Source organism: Thamnophis sirtalis, unplaced genomic scaffold, assembly GCF_051295495.1.
Source record: "Thamnophis sirtalis isolate CommonGarterSnake01/CBP01778 unplaced genomic scaffold, rThaSir2_p1.2 scaffold_6, whole genome shotgun sequence".
NCBI classification, from domain to species: Eukaryota; Metazoa; Chordata; class Lepidosauria; order Squamata; family Natricidae; genus Thamnophis; species Thamnophis sirtalis.
The window spans coordinates 22,311,411-22,331,586 of record NW_028261386.1 but is presented as its reverse complement, the minus strand read 5'-3'; the positions used below and the strand labels follow the sequence as shown (position 1 = coordinate 22,331,586).

The 20,176-nt window shown below is 42.7% G+C and overlaps 1 protein-coding gene across 1 annotated transcript in view; it reads left to right on the top strand.

Moving 5' to 3' along the window:
• The first annotated feature begins 284 nt into the window (after positions 1-284).
• The window catches only part of DPYSL5 (dihydropyrimidinase like 5), a 65,863-nt gene continuing 45,971 nt past the window's right edge, over positions 285-20,176 (top strand). The window contains exon 1 of the mRNA XM_014067879.2: positions 285-413. The gene's annotated coding sequence lies outside the window, so the exon portion shown is untranslated. The remainder of the gene's footprint in view (positions 414-20,176) is intronic.

The window sequence follows — 20,176 nt, the reverse complement described above, 5'->3', positions numbered from 1 at the left end:
AAATTACAGTCCTAGGTGCAATCCTCCCCACCAGGGAAGCCTTCCCCTCATAATATGCCCTATACAAGAGGGGGGGCGTCTTTGGTCCTCAAAGAGGCCCCAGTGCCTGCTCCACAATCACCATGGTAACCTAGGCACCGGTTCAGAGGATGGAGGAGGCCGCACCCTACCCTTCAAGGCCTGTTTCTCTGGTTGGCGCTGAGCCTATCGGGAATCGCAGTTCTCTTCTGCTCAGGGCCCCGCCCCCTCGGAGGCAAGAGAAGAGCTGCCATTGGTCCAAGAGATAGAAGGAGGGCAGGATCTCTCCCTCCCTCCTCGCTCGGAGGGAAGCAGGTGAACGCGGGTGGCAGCTGGGCGAGGACGATCGGCGGCGGACAAGCTAGCCAGCGGGCGTCGGGAACAGGCATCGCAGGGTGAGTAGAAAGGTGTCGAGGGGAGGCCGTCGGATTCCATCCCTCCCTGCAGACGCGGGAATTCGGACGGGCGAACCAACCGATCAACCAAGCAACCGATGAAGAGTCTGCTTGGATAAAGCACCAGCGGGCTTAGTGAAAGATCGCGGAGACGCGGAAAGGGAGCCGCGCGGTCCCCTCGACGCCTTGCGGGAGCTGCCTTCTCTGCGGGGTCGGACGATGGGGTGATGAGCCTGGGCGTGTCTTCCCCCTTTGTCTCGGGGTTTGGGAGCAGAAGCTGCAGCCCAGGAGCATCATCGATCGCCTGGAGGAGAAGGGCGGGTGGCTGCGCCGCGGGGAGGCGTGGGGTGCTTTTGCACCTGTACGCGCCCTTCCCTCGGTGCTCGGTTTGCCTCCCGGCGTGTTGGCTGGCTGAGGCCGCGGGGCGATTGGCGGGAAGGGTGTAGCCGCCCGGCCTTGCCCCTTGAGCCTTATTCGGGTGCTGGTCGACCGGTAGCCCTCTCGCCGCCTTGCTCGGACGCCTCCCTCTCCCTCTGGGATGCTCCCGGAGGCGCCCCGCTCTTTGTGCGCCTGCGGCGAGGAGGGCGACGATGGGGCCTTTGTCTGCGCGCGCTGGACTAGTCGCTGCCCTTTCTCGGGGGACGCGCAAGGAGAAGGGCGGGGCGGCGGCTCGGGCTCTTTCGGTGTGGTGATGGTGGGGGTGGATGGGGGTGGCCTGCCTACTGACAATGGCTTCCACACTGGGAATTGGCGCAGGGCTGGGCTTTGTCGGGCTCCTCCGACCTCCCCTTTCCAGTGCAGCTCCAGCTTGGTAGACTCGGCCCTCCAGCGCCTGTCTAGACTTGATGGTCCTCCTGTTTCCCAACTGGGAAATTGAGGCAGCAGGTGGAAAGGTCCTTTCCCAGCTTCCCAGTGGAGAAAGGCTATGGATTTAGCAACGGGGGGGGGGGGATTCCAGGCAGCTTCTGTAAAGAGAAAAGGGAATGGGGCAGACCCATTGAAAAGTTGCTTGAGGAATTCTTTGCCTAGTGGTTGGATTTGTATAACCCTTTTGGGCTAAAGTAAAGGAGGCTGGCTCTTTTGTGGCTCAAGATTTTCAGCATTCAATCATTGCCTGCTGTGTAAACTAATATTGTCATGTCATTGTGTGGTTTACTTATTTGGGCATAAGAGCTTTTGGGAACATAGCAAGTGTGTTTTATAATCCAGTTCCAAAGTTTAATGTATAGTAGTAATCTAAGTAACTTATAAGATTTGGGAAAGATGATACACACAGACTGTTTTTCTGGGCCATATCTAAAAAACAAAGGTTGTAGTATCTGCTTCTGTGCCATCATTACATGTTGAAAGAGTAGCCAAGAACCTCCAGTGATGGAAAAACATGCCTGTTTCTAATAGTGAAGATTTGACTCAACCTGCCTTGTGTGTTCTATTCTGCTTTGAGTTATAGAATTCCATCCATTCCATATGAGCCATTTTGCCTTAGAATGCCTGAAGTGTTCCAGTCCTGCTTAGCAAAAAAACAAAAAACAAAACCCAAACCTGTTCTGGCAGGGTTCTCATTGATCTAGTAGTCCATTATAAACCATAAAGTAGTTAAAAGGCATCTCCCTGGAAAACGAATGCTTGACCTGATGGAAAGGTCACTCCATGAATCTTGTACTCAATCAGACACTAAGTCTAAGTAGAGGAACCTTTAGGGAAAAGAGAGATGTTTGATTAGTGGATTTAGCCCCCCTCCCTCCCCCTCCCTCCCTCCCTCCCTCCCCCCCTCTCTCTGCATGTGTGTGCATGCCATGTCTTTTAAAAACCAGAAACAATCAGATGCCTATGTTGAATTCATCTCTGCAATATACTGAACAAGGACATGAATTCTGCATCTTGTTCCTTCTCACAACTTTCTCTTTGCCTGATTTTTCTTCATATCTAATATAATTAAAGCTAAGTGGGACATCCATGCAATTAGGCTAGAAGATACAATAGGTGCAGCCTTTTCTCTGTCACATTGCTTTCCCCCTGACATCTATCAAGGGAATTGCTGATTGCCTAACCTGGACTCTTTGGAGAAGGAAATCCCACCTAAATCTTTGCATTAAACTAAACATTGATTCTTGATTAATAGAATACATTTTGCATGCAAATAGCCTTGGAGTCGGTTCCTCCTTTTTTTTAGAGAGAGAAACTCTTATCTCAGCATGTTTACTCAGAAGTAAAACTTACAAGAGTCAATGGAATTTAATTTCCTAGCAATATAACTAGACTTTCAATATTACGGACTGTTTCTGTACTCAGATGGATGTGGAAAAATGTTTTTCTGACAATGTATTGGGATCAAGCAGGTTTATATAAAAGTGTTTGTCTTGAGCAATGTTCTGTTGAACAAAAACTGGTATACAAATAATGTTTTTGTTACCCTGGCCTAAGGCTTAGAAAAATATTTTCCGCATAGAACCTGAGATTGGTGCTCAGGAATTATTTCAATACATACACAAATGCACACATAGATTGCTTTCTCCTTTTTGGTGTGTTCAGTTATTCCTCTTGCAGAAGAGTTGAGACCCTCTGAACCTGTTATCCCTTTAGAATTCTGAAACAACAACCTCCATCCTCCTCCATAAATATGAACAATAATTATTGAACGGGAAAAAATATGCACCAGAGTTGGAACTTGCCTAGGAAAGTTGAGTCTGTTGATGGGGCATGGCATCAGCTGCCTTTAGTCAGGTTGCTGTGACACAAACAATAGTTGTTTAATTACTGCTTCTATAGTCTAATTAAAACACAATGCTGCTCTGTGTGCAGAAGTTCCTCTGCAAATACAGTAACCCCCTCTCCGCATCCACTTCCAAGTGGGGTGATGGAGGCTTGACCTTATGTTCCTGAGTTGATTTAACTCATTACATTTTTAGTAACTGCAGATTTAACTCATTACATTTTTAGTAACTAGCCTTGATATCTTTCTATTCATGTATTATATTTGTTTTATTCTTGTAGCAGGCCTGGAAGTTAGCCAAGTATTAATATCCTCATATATCAAGTGGGGCTAAAAAAAGAAATGACTTGACTGTGATTCTGTAGAGAATTTGTGACTGAGTGGGGCTTGAACCAGGAGCTGCCTGGCTCTTCATTGTCGTGCTATGTACATTTAGTTGTTGTAACAGAGCTGCAAGTTGTGAAAGGAACCTCTAATTATATGCTGCAGCTGTTCAAGACAATAAAATGTCTTGAGCTGGTCTGATATCCAGAGTCATGAAGGGATTTCTTCATTGCATGGATGAGGGGGTCCCTGCATTGTTGTAAGAGGAGCATGTTCCTCCTGGTATATGGTCAACACCATATAGTAGCCTCAGTGGTGGGTTTCAAAAATTGTTCGAACCTACTCTGTGGGTGTGGCCTCCTTTGTGGGAGTGGCTTGCCGCTCATGTGACCGGATATGAAGATGCCGACGACACTTGTCAGAACCACCTTAAATTACCTCACACACAGCCCTGGAATGCATAAGAATAGGATGTAAACTTGTTTTTTAAAAGGCATCTTTGGTTTGCGTTAAAACAACTTCAACACATGCAATGTTCTGATTGCACCACAAACGCAGTAGTCATCCTTACCTTTCACAGAGGCACTGAGTTTTATAAATATGAGCATGATAGTGTAGAATAATCATATCGAAGGACCAGTGGTGGGTTTCAAAATTTTTTGGAACCTCTTCTGTAGGTGTGGCCTGCTTTCCGGGTCCACTGGTGGAACCTCTTCTAACCGGTTTGGTAGATTTGACGAACCGGTTCTACCGAATAGGTGCAAACTGGTAGAAACCCACCTCTGAGTAGCCTTGTAAGGCATTACTATTGTTCTACTTGAGTCTGCCATCTGCACCTCTATAACTGTCTGGTTTAGTTTTGCAACCCAACAAGACAGACACAGACTTCAACGGATAATTAGAACTGCAGAAAGAACAGTTACTACCAACCTGCCTTCCATTGAGGACCTGTATACTGCATGAGTCAAAAATATCCACAGACCTCTCACATCCTGGACATAAATTGTTTCAACTTCTATCCTCAAAATGACGCTATTAGAGCACTGCACACCAAGACAACTAGACACACGAACAGTTCCCCCCCCCCCGAATACCATCACTCTGCTAAACAAATAGTTCCCTCAACACTGTCAGACTACTTTACTAAGTCTGCATTACTATTACTATTAATCTTCTCATTGTTCCTACCACCCATCTCCTCCTCCCACTTATGACTGCAGGGCTGTAACTTTGTTGCTTGTATCTTATAATTTATATTGATATTTATTGATTGTTTCCTGATTGCTTATTTTTACCCTATGACTATCATTAAGTGTTGTATCTTATGATTCATGACAAATGTACCTTGTCTTTTTATGTACACTGGGAGCATAGGCACCAAAGGCAAATTCCTTGTGTGTCCAATCACACGTAGCCAATAAAGAATTCTATTCTATTCTATTCTATTCTACTTCCTCAAGGATAAATTCAGAGAAGCCTATGAAAAAACCCCATCCTTTGGAGAAATGGGAGAAATATTAAGGGTTTTAAAAAAAAAATCACAAACCCAATTTTACGAACTGCTAACAGAAACAACATGAACATGATCTTAAGCTCAAGTTGAATCTTTATGAAGCCTCAATCAAACATGCTTGAAATGCATAAAGCTATTTCTCTGCAGGAGGAGGACCAAAGTTCCTATGTTACTTGCAGTTCTACTGCTGATCATGATATAATCATGATATAATGATATGCATCTCTCTCTCTCTCTCTCAGGAGAAAACATACATGTCCTCCTGCTATTCTTGCAAGGGTGACCATCACTTTCTTCAGATGGAAGCTAAAGCTCTGCGTTACTTGGTTCTTTCTAAATTAGGGGTGTCAAACTCCAGTCCCAGGAGCCGGATCCGACCCGCGAGGTGCTTAGATATAGCCTGCAGGGCCACCCTGGAAACAGTGAAGGACCGGCCCGCAGTGTCTTTGCCAGCAAAAATGGAACTTGGGAGTTTTTCGCTGGCAGAGGTTTGCAGGAGGCCGTTGCAGCTGAAAACGGTGCTCGGGAGCCCGTTTTCACTGACAGAGCACTCAGGCACCCCCAACATGAGTGATGTTGAGCTGGCCACACACACCCTAGCCACTGCCCCCTCCCTCAAAGTCAAACACCACCCTGATGCGGCCCTCAATGAAATGGAGTTTGACACCCCTGACAGAATGGCCAATCTGTCTCTGCATCCGATGACCTGTATTTGGCCCATTCCTTGCTGTGGGCATTAGTTTCATTTTTGTTTTGCTAAGTGTGCCTTCATATTACGATGGGTTTGCCTTTCCTACCTACCAATCCAGAGGTGGTTCCAGGATTCATTGGAGAACTTAAGGGTTTGATCAATGCTTCCTGACTTGAGGAGAGAGAGGCTGAAGATGGCAAGGGGTTAATCGTCCCTGAATGTAGCCAGCATGCAAAAAATGCCACTATGTGGCACTTTGACTTAATTAAGAATATTCATCCATGCATTATGCTATGAAGATGAAGGAGTAGGAAAAGGAAAAGGAAGGGATGCCAAGGTAGGATAATTATTATTTACTAAACATGTGCATATCACTCAATGACTCTGGGTGATTTACAAGTAAAAACATTTAAAACAAAAAAATATATAAAACTGAACAATAGAGAATGACAAAGATAATCAAAAAAATGGACAGGAATGAAAAATAAATTAACCTAACCAATCAAAATCATTTATCCTCACCAAAGGCAAAGAATAGGAAAAAGAAAGAGCAAGTGGGGGAAAAAAGGCAATAATATATGTGTGCATTAATCAGAATTCATATTCTGGACTTCTACAATAAATTGAATCCCATATTGGCCATATTGATTAGATTCATAAAACTCATTAGGCTAAAATGTGGCTGTCTAATTTGTGATTCAGTACATTGTATTAAATCTCAGCAAGAAGCAGCACCTGGGAATATTTGACAGGTAGTTTTCTGCTATTCAGCGCACTAAGGTTCCTGGCAGTGTTCCAATTTTTCTCAATTTGGAGGGAAGCCAATATTAGATGGGTAGTCTGAAAAGTTGAAAATCATCCCAAAAGAAGACAACCAATGACTTTCAATATTATGGCCAAGAAAATGTTCATTACTTCATTTATTTAACTTTTATATACCAAAATAGCATGACTCATGTTGGTTTACAATCATTAAAAAATTTAAAGAAGACAAAACATTGTATGAGTGTGTCCACAGACTCAAGTTTGACTTGAAGGATACTTTACTTTTGTTTTTAAAGCTATGGTTTCTTCAAGTTTGCGCAATCTTGGAGTTTGCAGATCTGCTGCAATTAGAATTTGAATTAGTGTGGCTGAATTTCAGACCCTATCAAACTGAATTGGAGCTGGGTTGAGTGGGTTGGCATTTTCTTCTCCCAGGTGTCCAGTTTGTACTTTAGCATGTGGAAAATGCTGCCTTCAGATAAGTTATGTGATTCTTTGGTTAAGATCTTTTGATCATATATACAAACTCCTAGCATGGCTGTATACAGCTAGGTGGTAGAGATAACTGAATATAAAGGCATAGATCTGGTGATCTAGAACAGGGGTGTCAAACTCAAGGCTCGCGGGCTGAATCTGGCACGGCACACAGGGTGCTTAAATCTGGTACACAGGGCCACCCTGGAAGCAGTGAAAGACTAGCCCGTGGTACCTCTGCCAGTGAAAATGGAGCTTGGAGGATTGCACATGGCCCTCCTGAGCTCCGTTTTCACTGGCAGAGGGCTGCAGGAGGCCATTGCAGCCAAAAAAGAATGTCAAGCTGGTCACACGCACCCTGGTCACACACACCCAGCCCCCCAAGATCAAACACAACCCCGATGTGGCCCTCAATGAAATCAAGTGTGACAACCCCTGATTGGATGATTCCTTAACTATGACTGTTTGAGTAATTTGTTTTTCATGGTTTCTCTTGTTGGAAGAAAGGATAAAGGCATTGATGGTAAAGGAATTCCTTTTTCGACTTCATTCCAGCTCATATTGTAACATAAAAATAGTTTAAGGCCTTCCGCAAAGCCGTTAAGTCCTGGCTGCTCCAGCAGGCCGGGGGGCTCTCGAAATATCCAGCCCCTCGGAAATTGTGACTGTTGTATATTTTAATATGTTGTTTTGTGTATTATCCCCCTCCCTTGTTTTATTGTAAGCCGCCCGGAGTCCTTCGGGAGTGGGCGGCATACAAAATCAATAAAACTCAAACTCAAAACTCAAACTTAATAACTTGTACAAGACTGATTTACTGCAGAAAGATTCATGTCACTTTTTAAATAATTGATGCTTAATTCTGAGGAATTGAACATGATGTGATATATAGCAGAAGTATATTTTGAAGCAAGCAGCTTGCTTGAGGTAATTCAGAGCTTCCTAAATGCATTTATCCATTCTGGAGGAGGGGTGTCAAACTCATATCGCCATGTCGTCGTCAGGTGACGTATCGGGACTTTTTCCCGTTCACTAAACCGGGCTTAGGCGTGGCCAATGCATGATGCATCTGGACCACGGGCTGTGAGTTTGACAGCCCTTTTCTAGAGTGTCTAGAGATAATGATTTCTTTCATGCATTTGTCAAAGAATCAACAGTTACAGATACAGATTTCAATATATAAATGTGTGAAACAAGCACATTGAAACAATTCTATCCCATCTTGTAAAAAAAAAGGTTAAAATATTAGATAGATACAGAGACAACTTGCAGCTGGCTTCTAAACTATTTAGTCCTACAATCTTTTTTTTTAAAGCACAGTACATATTAAAAATTAAGTTGCCAATTCTTGCTTTTTTAACAGACATTCCTGTCTTAAGATAGGAATAAGTCATTCTAGGTGATGCATTTGAAGCAGGGGTGGCCTTCAAAAATTTCAGCAATGGTTCTTTGCCTGGTTGCTGGGTGGGCGTGGCCATGGTGGGTGTGGCCTAGTTGGCCTCCTGCACCACGGCGGGGAGAGGGCATTTTTACCTTCCCCAAACTTCGGAGGCATTCCTCAAGCCCCTGGGAGGGCGAAAACTGCCTCCCCTCGGCTCCGGAGGCCTTCCGGGAAGCCTGTTTTCCCCTTCCTCGAGCCTCTGAACAAGCCCTGCACTTACCTTTCATCCAAAACAGGCCGCGTGGAGACTCCTGGGAGGGGCAGGGTGGACGGAGCCAGCCAGGGCTGGGATTTTTGTAAGCCGCCCGGAGTCCTTCAGGATTGGGCGGCATATAAATTTTAATAATTAATAAATAAATTTGGAGGTTGCCGAACCGGCCATAATGTTAGCTACAGTTTCTTCCAAACCCGGGCAAACCCGTAGCAGCCCACCCCTGATTTGAAGTATATGTGTGTATGTAAAGAAATGTATATGAAGATTTTAAAAATAAGGAAGTCCCACTGTATTGAAAGCAAAATAGTAATGGATTGGAGCTTGAAAATTTAAATAGTAAACACTTATGTAGAACTTGAGAGTGTTAAAGCTATTTAGAAGTACACTTTTCAGTTTCTTAATTCTGTAAGATCACATAAATAATCCTCCTGAGAGATTATTTTTTTTAATGTACACATAATGAATGTTTTGCTTTAAACACATTCTTGTATATATAAGACATGGATCTGGTGACCTTTTGATCTGTATTTTAGTCATCATGGTACTTTATTTGAGTTTAGAATGCCTTATGAGGAAAATGGAAAGTTTTCCTGATATGTTTTAAACATGATAACCAACAGTTTGTTTGGGCCTCAAAACCCATTAGTAACTTGCGTAATGACTTTAACATTGGTGTTATCCTACAATGGTTCCAATAGTATGAGCTTATTTAGAAGAAAACATGATTAATAATGGCAGAGTAGAGACTTCGCAAAGCAATGGTTATGTAGACAGCAACTGGATTTTTTTTTCTTATTGGAACATTTGTTAAATAAAAGTTTAAATAGATTTCAAGGGGCAGAAAAATAAAATGTTATACACATATTCTTTCTCTTTGTATCCTCTCTAGTTTAGAATTGATGAAATAATGTGATCCAATAGTACATAATTATCAACAAATGGAACTGCTATTGCTGATAACTTAGGATAGAACTACATTTGACATTAAATGCATATTTTATGCAGTGTTCATGTATTTTTAGCGCAACAAGCTTTGTTGGAAACTCATGCAAATTATGTCTGACCAATGGAAATTTAAACCTTTTCTTTGCCATCCTATAAATTCCTTTCATATGCATATCAATGTTGCTGTTATGTTTTGGCATATTTTTTTTTGTAAGTGGCATGTATCTCTTTTAGGACTGAATAAATGGGAACCATTAATTATTCTTTCTTTACAGATCCAGTCCCAATTCTGTTTAGATCTTTCCATAACATTTGTTTGCATTAAAAGAGTCAACATAATATATAATAGCTGTAATAATAAGGAAAAGGAAAGGGAGGAAAAGGAGAAGTCAATTATTTTAACTCATGATGTACCTAATTTGATGTCTTTTGAGAACTTTGGTTATCCGCAATAATAAACTAGCATAACTATTTAAACTATTTATACTAAAGGCTATAGTAGCTGAATGGAGCATTAAGTGAGCAAAGTGCATGTTCTGATGACTTAAACACTACAAAGTTTTGTGTGATCTGTTAAGGGCCATACTTGGAAACCTCAATTTCCATCAATCCATGGAAGGTGTGGAATGGTGCAATGAGGTTGTTAAGGATTTGTTAGGTTTAAGTTACCTTATTGCTCCTTATGGAATTTCCCCAGTCCTTGAAAACAAAACCCAAACAGCCATTCCAGAGAGGCTCTGAGCATCATCAAAGTGGTTCTCGTAGGTTTCACGAGTCCCCCCCCCCCCGGTATATTTTTTGCTCATTTCTTTTAAATAAAAGTTGATAAGGATTAACAAGAGGGGGAAATTGTTAGTCTACTTTTTCTTGCTCCGTTTTATGCTGCTGTAGTGAGTTTCAGAGGCATTTGGCTCACTGTTGATGGGAACCAAGAATCTGGTGATTGCTGGTGAATCTCCCCTTTCTTAAGATTGTCTTTCATTTTTATTAAAGAAAAAGTTGTTGCTTAAAACAACCACTACCAGTGGACCTGTGACACTTTTGGTCTGGAGGTCTCATACAATATTCAAATATTTGGTTATTAAGTACTAAGAATATGCATGAGCAAATGATATAACTAATACATTTGTTCATTTTTTAAGTGAGCATTTTCTTGCGGAGTCTTCTGAGATAATATTTTTTTGTAATGATAGTTTCCAAAACTTCTATATTTTCACACCTCCAGCACCATGTTGGGAAACAAGTATTATTTATTTAAGTATGGCTCATGCTTAATTAATCTATGTATGAAATTTTGTATTCTGGGGTTTGTTTTCTTTTTTAAGATAGACAAGAATTTTAGTTTTAGGCTTTTGAATATGGAGGAACCCTAGCTCAAAGCTTCGTTTCTGGATTCAAGCCCCAAATCTATAACTGGAAAATAGTGAGCTGAAATCAACAAGGCAAACCTCTCTGAACTAGAAGAACTAGCAGCCCAGTTTAATTTAGGATATCTGAAACTTGGATTTAATTTCCCGCATTTCTTTTTACCAAGGGCCTTTTTTATTTTGTTTTGTGATTGCTATAATGGAAGGATTTGGGGATTGTAAGGACTGATCCTTGCTGAATAAGATGTGGCAATGGAGTGTTGCTACTTTCAATGAATCACAGAAATGTAGGATGTATTGAAATTGAATTTGTTGCATGGTTCGTTTTCTATAAACTTCCTGGAGGCTGCAGAAATTAACCTCGTATTAATTAAATGGGCTAATTTGCATTATGTATTTATTTATTTACTTTCCCATTTTTAAGAACTGAATATGGTAGGTTTCACTATTCTAGTTAGATTTCTGCAAATCACTGGGATTGCCTTGTCTCACTTTTGGGGCCAGAATTATAACACTGAGTCTTCTATTTTGAGAGCAAGTCAATCTGATGTTAAAATCAGATGTTTTGCTAAATTGTAATGTATTTTTTTAATTTTTAGTTTAGTATAATGAGTTAGCTCAGCAATTAGGAATGGTTTCGTGGAAATGAAGCTATTCTGTTTGTTTCATTAAATCATGACTTAGCATAGGATCCCTCATTCTTTTGAATAAGTTACCACATTTGGGATTTTGATGATATATTATAGGGATTATGGCTGCTGTGGTGGAGAGAATTTGCCCATTTATAGAATGGCTGCCATATGGCATGCCCAGTTGTAACAGAGACTATATATCACCAAAAGAAAAATCTAGAGCCACGAGTGATATTTGAAGGCTAATGCCAGCCCTAGTGTGATATTTGAATATTGAGGGATCAGCAACTGGCCATGAATCATTTATTTATTGATTTCTAAAAACAATGTGCCCATCATTGCTGTGTTGTTCCTATCGTTGTATTCCAGTGTTGTGACTTGCAGGTTTTGATCTGACATTGCCAGTGTTACTTTTGAAATACTTCAGGTAAATTATGATGCTGCCTATCACTTTCTCAGTGTCTTGTTTTTGTTTTCTGAACTGTTCATTAGCTCCCTTTTCTAAATATACTTAGCCTTTCAGGGAAAAAGAAAGTTTTGGGGCAACCAAACTATGCCACATGTTTCCTAGCTCTTGAAATTGAGTTTTCCTGTTCTATTTAGATGTTTACAAATGAGGGGGATTATATATTACTGTCTGTGCCTCTTATTCCTTTACCAGTTTCATGGTTTTGTGCGTTCCAGCGTGACAGCAAACCTACAAGGAAGGTTCTAGGAGAGGGGTCAGCAACCCGCAGCTCTGGAGCTGCATGTGGCTCTTTCATCCCTCTGCTGCATCTCCCTGCCGTTCAAAATATGTGTCACAACTGCCAATGTGTGACACCCACTGGCACACCATTTATCGAGCTTTTTGACCCCCGGTAGGTTTTGTGGCTCCCAGTGTTTTCTGTGGGAAACAGATCCAAATGGCTCTTTGAGTGTTTAAGGTTGCCGACCCCTGTTCTAGGAGACTGGAGAGCACTTTTGACTTGTTTACTCTTACCTTTTATACTAAATGTGGCTTCCTTGACAGCTTTGGAAAACTAAACCCATAGTTTGCCCTAGAAATGCAGAAGTCTCTAAAAGAGGCCACAGATGAACAGCTCCTTTGCCTACCTTCAGATCTCTCTGTAATTATTCTTGTCCTCAACAGACTGTCTACATTCACTACGTGGACTTCAAAACAAAGAGCTGTATAAAAATCAACTGCTGTCATTGCTTGGAATCTTTTCAAACCCCTTTGCTCATTAAGCTTTCACTAACAGCCCCTGTCAAAAAAGAGAGAGAGAGAGAGAACACACCAAAACAAAACCTGCTTTCATCTCCATGCTGCAATGCACCAGTCATTATTGAAAATTGCTGGCACTTTGTGAAAGAGGAATATCTGGTGCCTGATTTTTGCAGGCACGTTTTAATGGATGGATTCTCTCTGGGTTTTGTATGTGCTATTAGTAGGAATCTGGGATGCCCTCCTTCTGCCTTTAAATCCCAGCGCCAAATTGGTCATGCATCTCTGCTTTAATTCAGCTGTAAAATGTTTATGTCTGTTTTGTGGTTCATTTATATATATATAAATGGCTGTGTGTGTGTATGTGTTTATGTTCCATCATAACTCTGGAACACCTAGAGCAATTTCAACCAAACGTGGTACACAGAGGACCTACTCAATGAAGCGGTGGACGTGATGAACCAGGGTCTTGAGGCCGTTAAGAACTGGATGAGCGCTAACAAACTGGTACTCAACCCGGACAAGACCGAGTGGCTGTTGTGTTTCCCTCCCAACAATTTGGCCAATGTTCCAACACTTAGGCTGGGGGGTCAAATTTTATACCCCTCAGATAGGGTCCGCAACCTAGGAGTCCTCCTGGATCCACAGCTGACTTTTGACCACCAGTTGTCAGCTGTGACCAGGGGGGCATTTGCCCAGGTTCGCCTGGTCCGTCAGTTGCGGCCCTACCTAAACCGGGAGGCTCTCGCAACAGTCACTCGAGCCCTTGTGATCTCTAGGCTGGAATACTGCAATGGGCTCTACATGGGGTTGCCCTTGAAGTGCATCCGGCGACTGCAGTTAGTCCAGAATGCAGCCGCGCGAGTGATAGTGGGCGCACCGCGGTTCGCCCACGTTACACCCATCCTCCGCGAGCTGCACTGGCTACCTGTCGATCTCCGGGTGCGCTTCAGGGTACTGATGACCACCTTTAAAGCACTCCATGGTAGTGGATCTGGGTACTTGAGAGACCGCCTTCTGCCGATTACCTCTCTCCGACCGATTAGATCGCACAGACTGGGCCTCCTCCGAATCCCATCCGCCAGTCAATGTTGACTGGCGACTACACGGAGGAGAGCCTTTTCTGTTGCAGCTCCGACCCTGTGGAACGACCTCCCCGTCGAGATCCGTACCCTCACCACCATCCAGACCTTCCGCGCAGCCCTCAAGACCTGGCACTCCCATCAGGCCTGGGGATAGGTTCCCAATTTACCCGCCCAAGTGTTGACTGTTGAATGAAAGTTGTGTTTTACTATTTTCTTCTGTTCGCACATTGTTTGTCTTTTGATATTGCACCCCCTTCCCTGTGATTGTAAGCCGCCCTGAGTCCCCTCAGGGAAAAGGGCGGCCTATAAATCTTAATAAAATGTCTAAAAAATGTCTAAAATGTCTACTCTCTGGAGAAAAATAATATGGGGGTAAGACACCCATAACACCCTTTGGGGGGGGTTCTGTTAAGATGCAGCCTGTTGTGTCTTAAAATGGCTTCTACTGTACTGCTGTAAAATGACTTCTACTGTACAGCGCAGTGGAGTTGCCATGGTAATGGCTTCACAATACTCCACAAGGGGGCTCCCTCTGGTAAGGGGGAAAATCCAACATTAGAAATTACGTTTGGCACCAGTTTGGGCCACCCGGATAATATCCCGATGCTGGAAGCCCTGTGCCAGGAGGAAGGGAAAAGGCAGGCCGAGCAAGTGGAGAACATCCTCATCTGCTCCAAGAGGCTGGAGGTGTGCGTCACAGAGTGCTCCCAGAAGTTTGTCTCTACCTTGGCCACTTGCACCGAGACCATCCTGATGGAGCTGGATAACAGCCTCACCATTGACGATGTGCAAGTAGGAAAAACGGAAAAAGTCCGAGAGAAAACCATCACTCTGATCCGTCGTAAAAAAGCCGGCCTCTCCTTAGAAGTCGAAGAACGGAAACTGGTGGCCGAACGGGGCAGCAGAACCTGGCCTGGCATCCCACAAACCACCATCCCAAGTCTCCTGAATCAGATTATCTTCCAAGAAATGGCCTCCGTGACCACAGCCAAAACCACATTGGGCCACGTCGCTGCGGTGGAAGAGAAAGACGCCGTTTACACGAAATTCATGGAAACGCTCAAGATGGAGTTTTCCAGGATCAAGGAGGAAAACTCCGCTCACCTCATGAAAACCCAACCCTGGGCCCATTGGTGGAAGAAGTCTGTGCAGAAAATCAAACAGCTCTACTTGTGAACCCGTTTGAATCTCCTGTGATCCACGTCTCCTTCCCCTTCCCCCCCGCTTCCTCGTTTGTGCGATATAGACGTATTATTCAAAGCTGTAGGAAAAGTAAAATGTTAATATGAAAAACAAAACAAACAAACAAACAAAAAAGAAATTACGTTTGGTCCGGACATTTCCCCCCTCTAAATAAATATCTGGGCAACGCCAGGTTATCAGCTAGTTGAGGATAAAAAGTCTCCTCTTTTCCTGTGCCTAGTTCATTTGGGCAAGAGGGTCTATGTATTCTGTTCTAATTCAAGTATTTAGGAACTCATTCAATCCCTTATAGACCTGTGCCATCCCAGGAATGCTTCTTAATTGCTTTGTACGTGTAAAGCTTGAATGTTAGGAAGAAACTCTTTGTTGGCTGTGTTTACTTATCGTCCTTTAAGCTGTAATGTGGTTCATTTGTTTTGGTTTACTGCAAGTACAGTATCCGTCTGATTTCCCAGGTCCTAACGAAAGTGTATCCAGTTCTGACTTTGTCCCATTGAAATGGACCTCCGTTTGTGGAAAGATCTTTCAAAAGTTAATACTTGGAATGACGGAAAAGCATATCTAGGTGGCGAAGGACGAAGGACAACCATATCTTCATGAGTGTCAAACTTGGCGCTTAACATTGCTGTCACGTGACATATTGCTATGTTTTTTCCCTTTGCGGAGCTGGGATGGGCATAGCCTGTGCATGTCACATCCGGCCTGTGGGCCACCAGTTTGACACCCTTGAAGGTGTATTCAGAGGTGTACATAATGGCTTTGTCTTGTGCAATTGAAGTATGATCATGGGTATTGTGTGTTTTGGGAGAGCTTAGTTACAAATGTACAAAGGTGCAAAATGCTTGAAGAAGTTGGGGTGAAGCACCTTTTTAAAAAGCATCCGTGGAGGGAGAAATGAAATGTAAAGAAACTGGTCCCCATGCTCTGTATCACTTTTTTTTGGAGGGGAGGGAATGTCTAACTTTATTTCAGTGGGCCTAGTGCCCAGGCGCAAGAAGGAGGAGTTTCCACTCAGTCATTTCACAGCTGGTCGTTCCCCCCGCTGAATCTAGTCTTGGGACCGAGAGAAAGGGATCCATTTGCAATCATAAAATCCCACTCTTTTAGTCTAAAGCTGCATCTAGTATCCACACAATAGGCTTAGCGGCTTTGCAAATGATGTTAGAGAATCCTTTTCATTTTCTTACTGTCTTAATGATACCCTTAAATCTGTTAGGTGCTAGAATCGGCTTAGAAGAAGAAAAAACCCTCTGGGTTTTGATAGGGGGAAATAAATACAGTGGGCAGCAGAAGGGAGTGTGAACAATAGAGATGGGACAAAGGGGATAGTGGCTGTTTTTTTCATTCTAGGACACAAAGGCTTCTCTGTGTCATGGGGGTTTTCATTATCTCATTGCTGCTTCTCTCCCCGGGGAGAAGAAAAACTGGCATTTATTAGTCCCAAGCTGCCACTGGGAAACATTCAGTGCCACCTGTGTACTAAATCATCCTTGGGCAGTGGGCTTAGGTCTTAACACTTTCTTAAAACTGAAAGTGGGAGGGGGAAAATCTGGCAACAGGAAGTGGCAAGAAGAAGCAGGCAAGTATGGAAGGAGGGGATACAAACATTTAGAGGAGTGAGTCCTGAAAGGAAATGTCAAACAGGCTTGGGATATATGCACATTGTAATACAAAAGGAGGGATGTGGTGGCTCAGTGGCTAAGATGCTGAGCTTGTCAATCAGAATGGTTGGCAATTCGGTGGTTTGAATCCCTAGTGCCACATAATGGAGTGAGCTCCCATTACTTGTCCCAGCCTCTGCCAAGCTAGCAGTTCGAAAGCACATAAAAATACAAGTAGAAAAACAGGGAACACTTTGGTGGGAAAGTAACAGCGTTCCGTGCGCCTTCAGCATTTTGTCATGCCAGTCACATGAAGGAGACATTTTTGGACAGCGCTGGCTCTTCGCCTTTGAAACGGAGATGAGCACCGACCCCTAGAGTCTGGAATGACTAGCACATATATGCGAGGGGAACCTTTACCTTTTTAATACAAAAGAGAATAGGCAAATCAGAAGACCCAGTACTAATATGCCAAAAGTCAGTTCAGCAGTCTTTCATAGTTTCTGGAAGTAATTCCATGTCTGGATTATTTCCTCTCCAAGAGATTCTGCAAATTCTGTTCAATTTACGTGATGAGAATTTTTCAATCCTGAATGTTTGCAGCAGTTTTGTGCAACTTCAGTTGGTCAAATACTGTAATGATATTGCTTCTTGTGGATTTGATTTTTTCTTTAAAAAAAAACAGGTACCTGCTTTACTACTAATCAAATACTTTGGAGTATTAAGGAACCCAGGATTGTCTTTTTAACTGATGGCTCTGTAGAGCCTGATGAATATAAAGAGGACCTTCCTTGTTCTGATTCTTTTATTAGAGGAGTTTCTAGACTTGGTGATGTGTAGGTGATGTTTGGTGGCTTTGCAGAGGAAGAAGAGCTGAATAAGGCGCCCGAGTAAGGGGTGGTTTTTATTTTGCATAATTCTCCATCACTTCAAGCAAAAGGAAAATAATTCATTTCTGAATGTCTCAGGCACAGCCTTTGAATACATTTTGAAAGCAGCTATCTCTCTCCAGCCTTTCTGTCTGGAAACTAATGCAAATGCCAGATCAACCCATTTTCTTCCAGAAACCAGCCTTTTACATGAAAAGGGGCCAAGTGTATCCTCGTAGTAGGTGCTTTACAGTCCTTTGCTTTTGAGGTAATTTTAGAGTTCTCGACTGGAAGTAAACATAAAAAGACTGAGCTTTTTCAGCAGCTCTCTAGTATCTAAATCTAGTAGTGAATCTAAGAATTCCTCAAGAGTGAAATCTGAATGTCTAGATAGAGTTGGATTCTCTTGCCTGAGAGCTGCAGAACTTGTTGCTGTTTCTCTGAGGACTTGATTTATAATTTTCTAGTGTCCGTGTGAGGAAGCTTCAGTTTTCTATTCTAGAGGGGATCATCTTTTTAAAGGTTGTTGTTTGCACAGCTTGATGCTATGTATGTCAGTCTTCCAAGATGGCCACTACACAGAATCTGGGTTTTCTTTCTCCCTCAGTTGTTGCTCTGACATGCTCAACTGCTATGAGAATGGACAAAGTTATAGCCGCAGTTTTATAACAACCTCACAGCTGTTGACCACAGTTATTCTGCAGCCTGTTTCCACCATTTCTCCCCATGACAGTACAAAATCCACTTTAATTCATTGATTTTTTGGGTATGGAGGTGGGATAAGATTCATCGGCCTGTTTTATGGGCTGCAGGGTTTAACCATTTGAATGGGGTAGGAAGGATTGTGTTTAATTCATCTCTAAACTTCATGTATTTGTGTATAATTTTCCATAGCTGCAAATCTTAAAACAGTATTCTTTGTCATAAGCCAAACAAATAAATTGTCTCCTCTGTAGTGTCCCTTAGTCTGCTTGCTTTGCCTTTTTTTTTTTTTTTTTTTGCCCTATTTTATCATTGGATACCCAGCTTGCAATATTCTGGCATTCAGTTTATTGTCCACACTGCTCTGCATTGTGTATGACTGAACAGTGCTGAAAGGTGAATAAACAGGCCTTATGGCTAGAAGCTTGAAAAAACTGTTCTTTTCCCAATCATCTCCAGTTGTACTTTTTCAAGCGGCTGTATCTGTTAGCATTGTTGAGCTGAAGTGCTTCTGAAACCTTGAGATCAGGTTGTTGAATAACTGATTGGCCCCATTATGTCTTGCTGCACCTTTTCCAGCAGTTCTGAAACTGACTGTGACAAGCTGGAGGACTGCTTTCCTTGAGTGCTTTCAATCTCATTGTGTGGATTTTGTCTGGATCCTGCAACCCTTCTTAAGTATTCTGGTGCTGTCTTCCACCTGATGAAAAAAACCACATGCTTTTTCCTAGTTCCCCACTAGCAGCCCGGATGAAACTGCATGGCTGTAGAATTATCACAGGACATTGTAGCCATTGGACTCTGCTACCTCTCCCTTTTTTTGGGTGATCATGAATATATTTGCCCACAGAAACAAAACATTAGCTTGTGATTAGAATAAGACTGATCTCTCTCCCCCCCCTACCTACCTCCCTCCCCCCCCATGTGTGTTTCTCAACTTAGCAAGTTTAAGAGTGTGGACTTCAATTCCCAGAATCCCCAGCCAGCATACTAACCACAGAATTCTGGGAGCTCAAGTCCACACATCTTAAAAGTTGCCAAGTTTGAGAAACACTGTTCCAATCTTAGTTCTGATTGCAAGATTGCTTTGCTTGTGAGTTCTCTGGGTCCCTCGAGGGCTATAGCTATCGGATTAGCTATAAACACCCTAGATTTCATGGCAGAAGGGGAGCTGCCAAATGTTATCATTTTACTTAAAATAAATTATCTAACCTTTCCTTTGGTGATGGTAGTTGCCCTTTCTTGTACATTTTTCAGCTCTATTATATATATAATGCATACTATTACATAGCCAACATCGTATTGTATTATTAAATGTTTACATCAATTCATCTTACCATCAACCCCCAAAAACAATTATTGGCTCTTCTGCTCTCCATACACCATATTTGTCACTTTCAGCTCTGTTTTTAAGGGACTGTAACTAGAATTATGGGGATGTGGTGGCTCAGTGGCTAAGGCACTGAGCTTGTCAATCAGAAAGATCGGCAGTTTGGTGGTTCGAATCCCTAGTGCCGCATAATGGAGTGAGTTCCCATTACTTGTCCCAGCTTCTGCCAACCTAGCAGTTTGAAAGCATGTAAAACTGCAAGTAGAAAAATAAGGACAAACTTTGGTGGGAAGGCAACAGCATTCTGTGTGTCTTCGGCATTTAGTCATGCTGGCCACATGACCATGCAGACGTCTTTGGACAGCGCTGGCTCTTTGGCTTTGAAACGGAGATGAGCACCTCCTCCTAGAGTTGAGAACAAGTAGCACATATGTGCGAGGGGAACCTTTACCTTTACCTTTAACTAGAATCATGCATAATAGAGTATTTCAACTGTGAGACTGTCCTGTCCCAATCTGCCTGTCAGCTGTGAGTTGGACAAAAAAGCCCACAACTATTTTTTGGGGGGCTGAGAAATGGGATTCATATAGTTGTGAGCTTATTTGCCCAACTCCCAGCTTTCAGAGAGTCCAACATATCTGTTCACTGAACACAACTTTATGTAATACTGGCATGGCATGCCTGTAT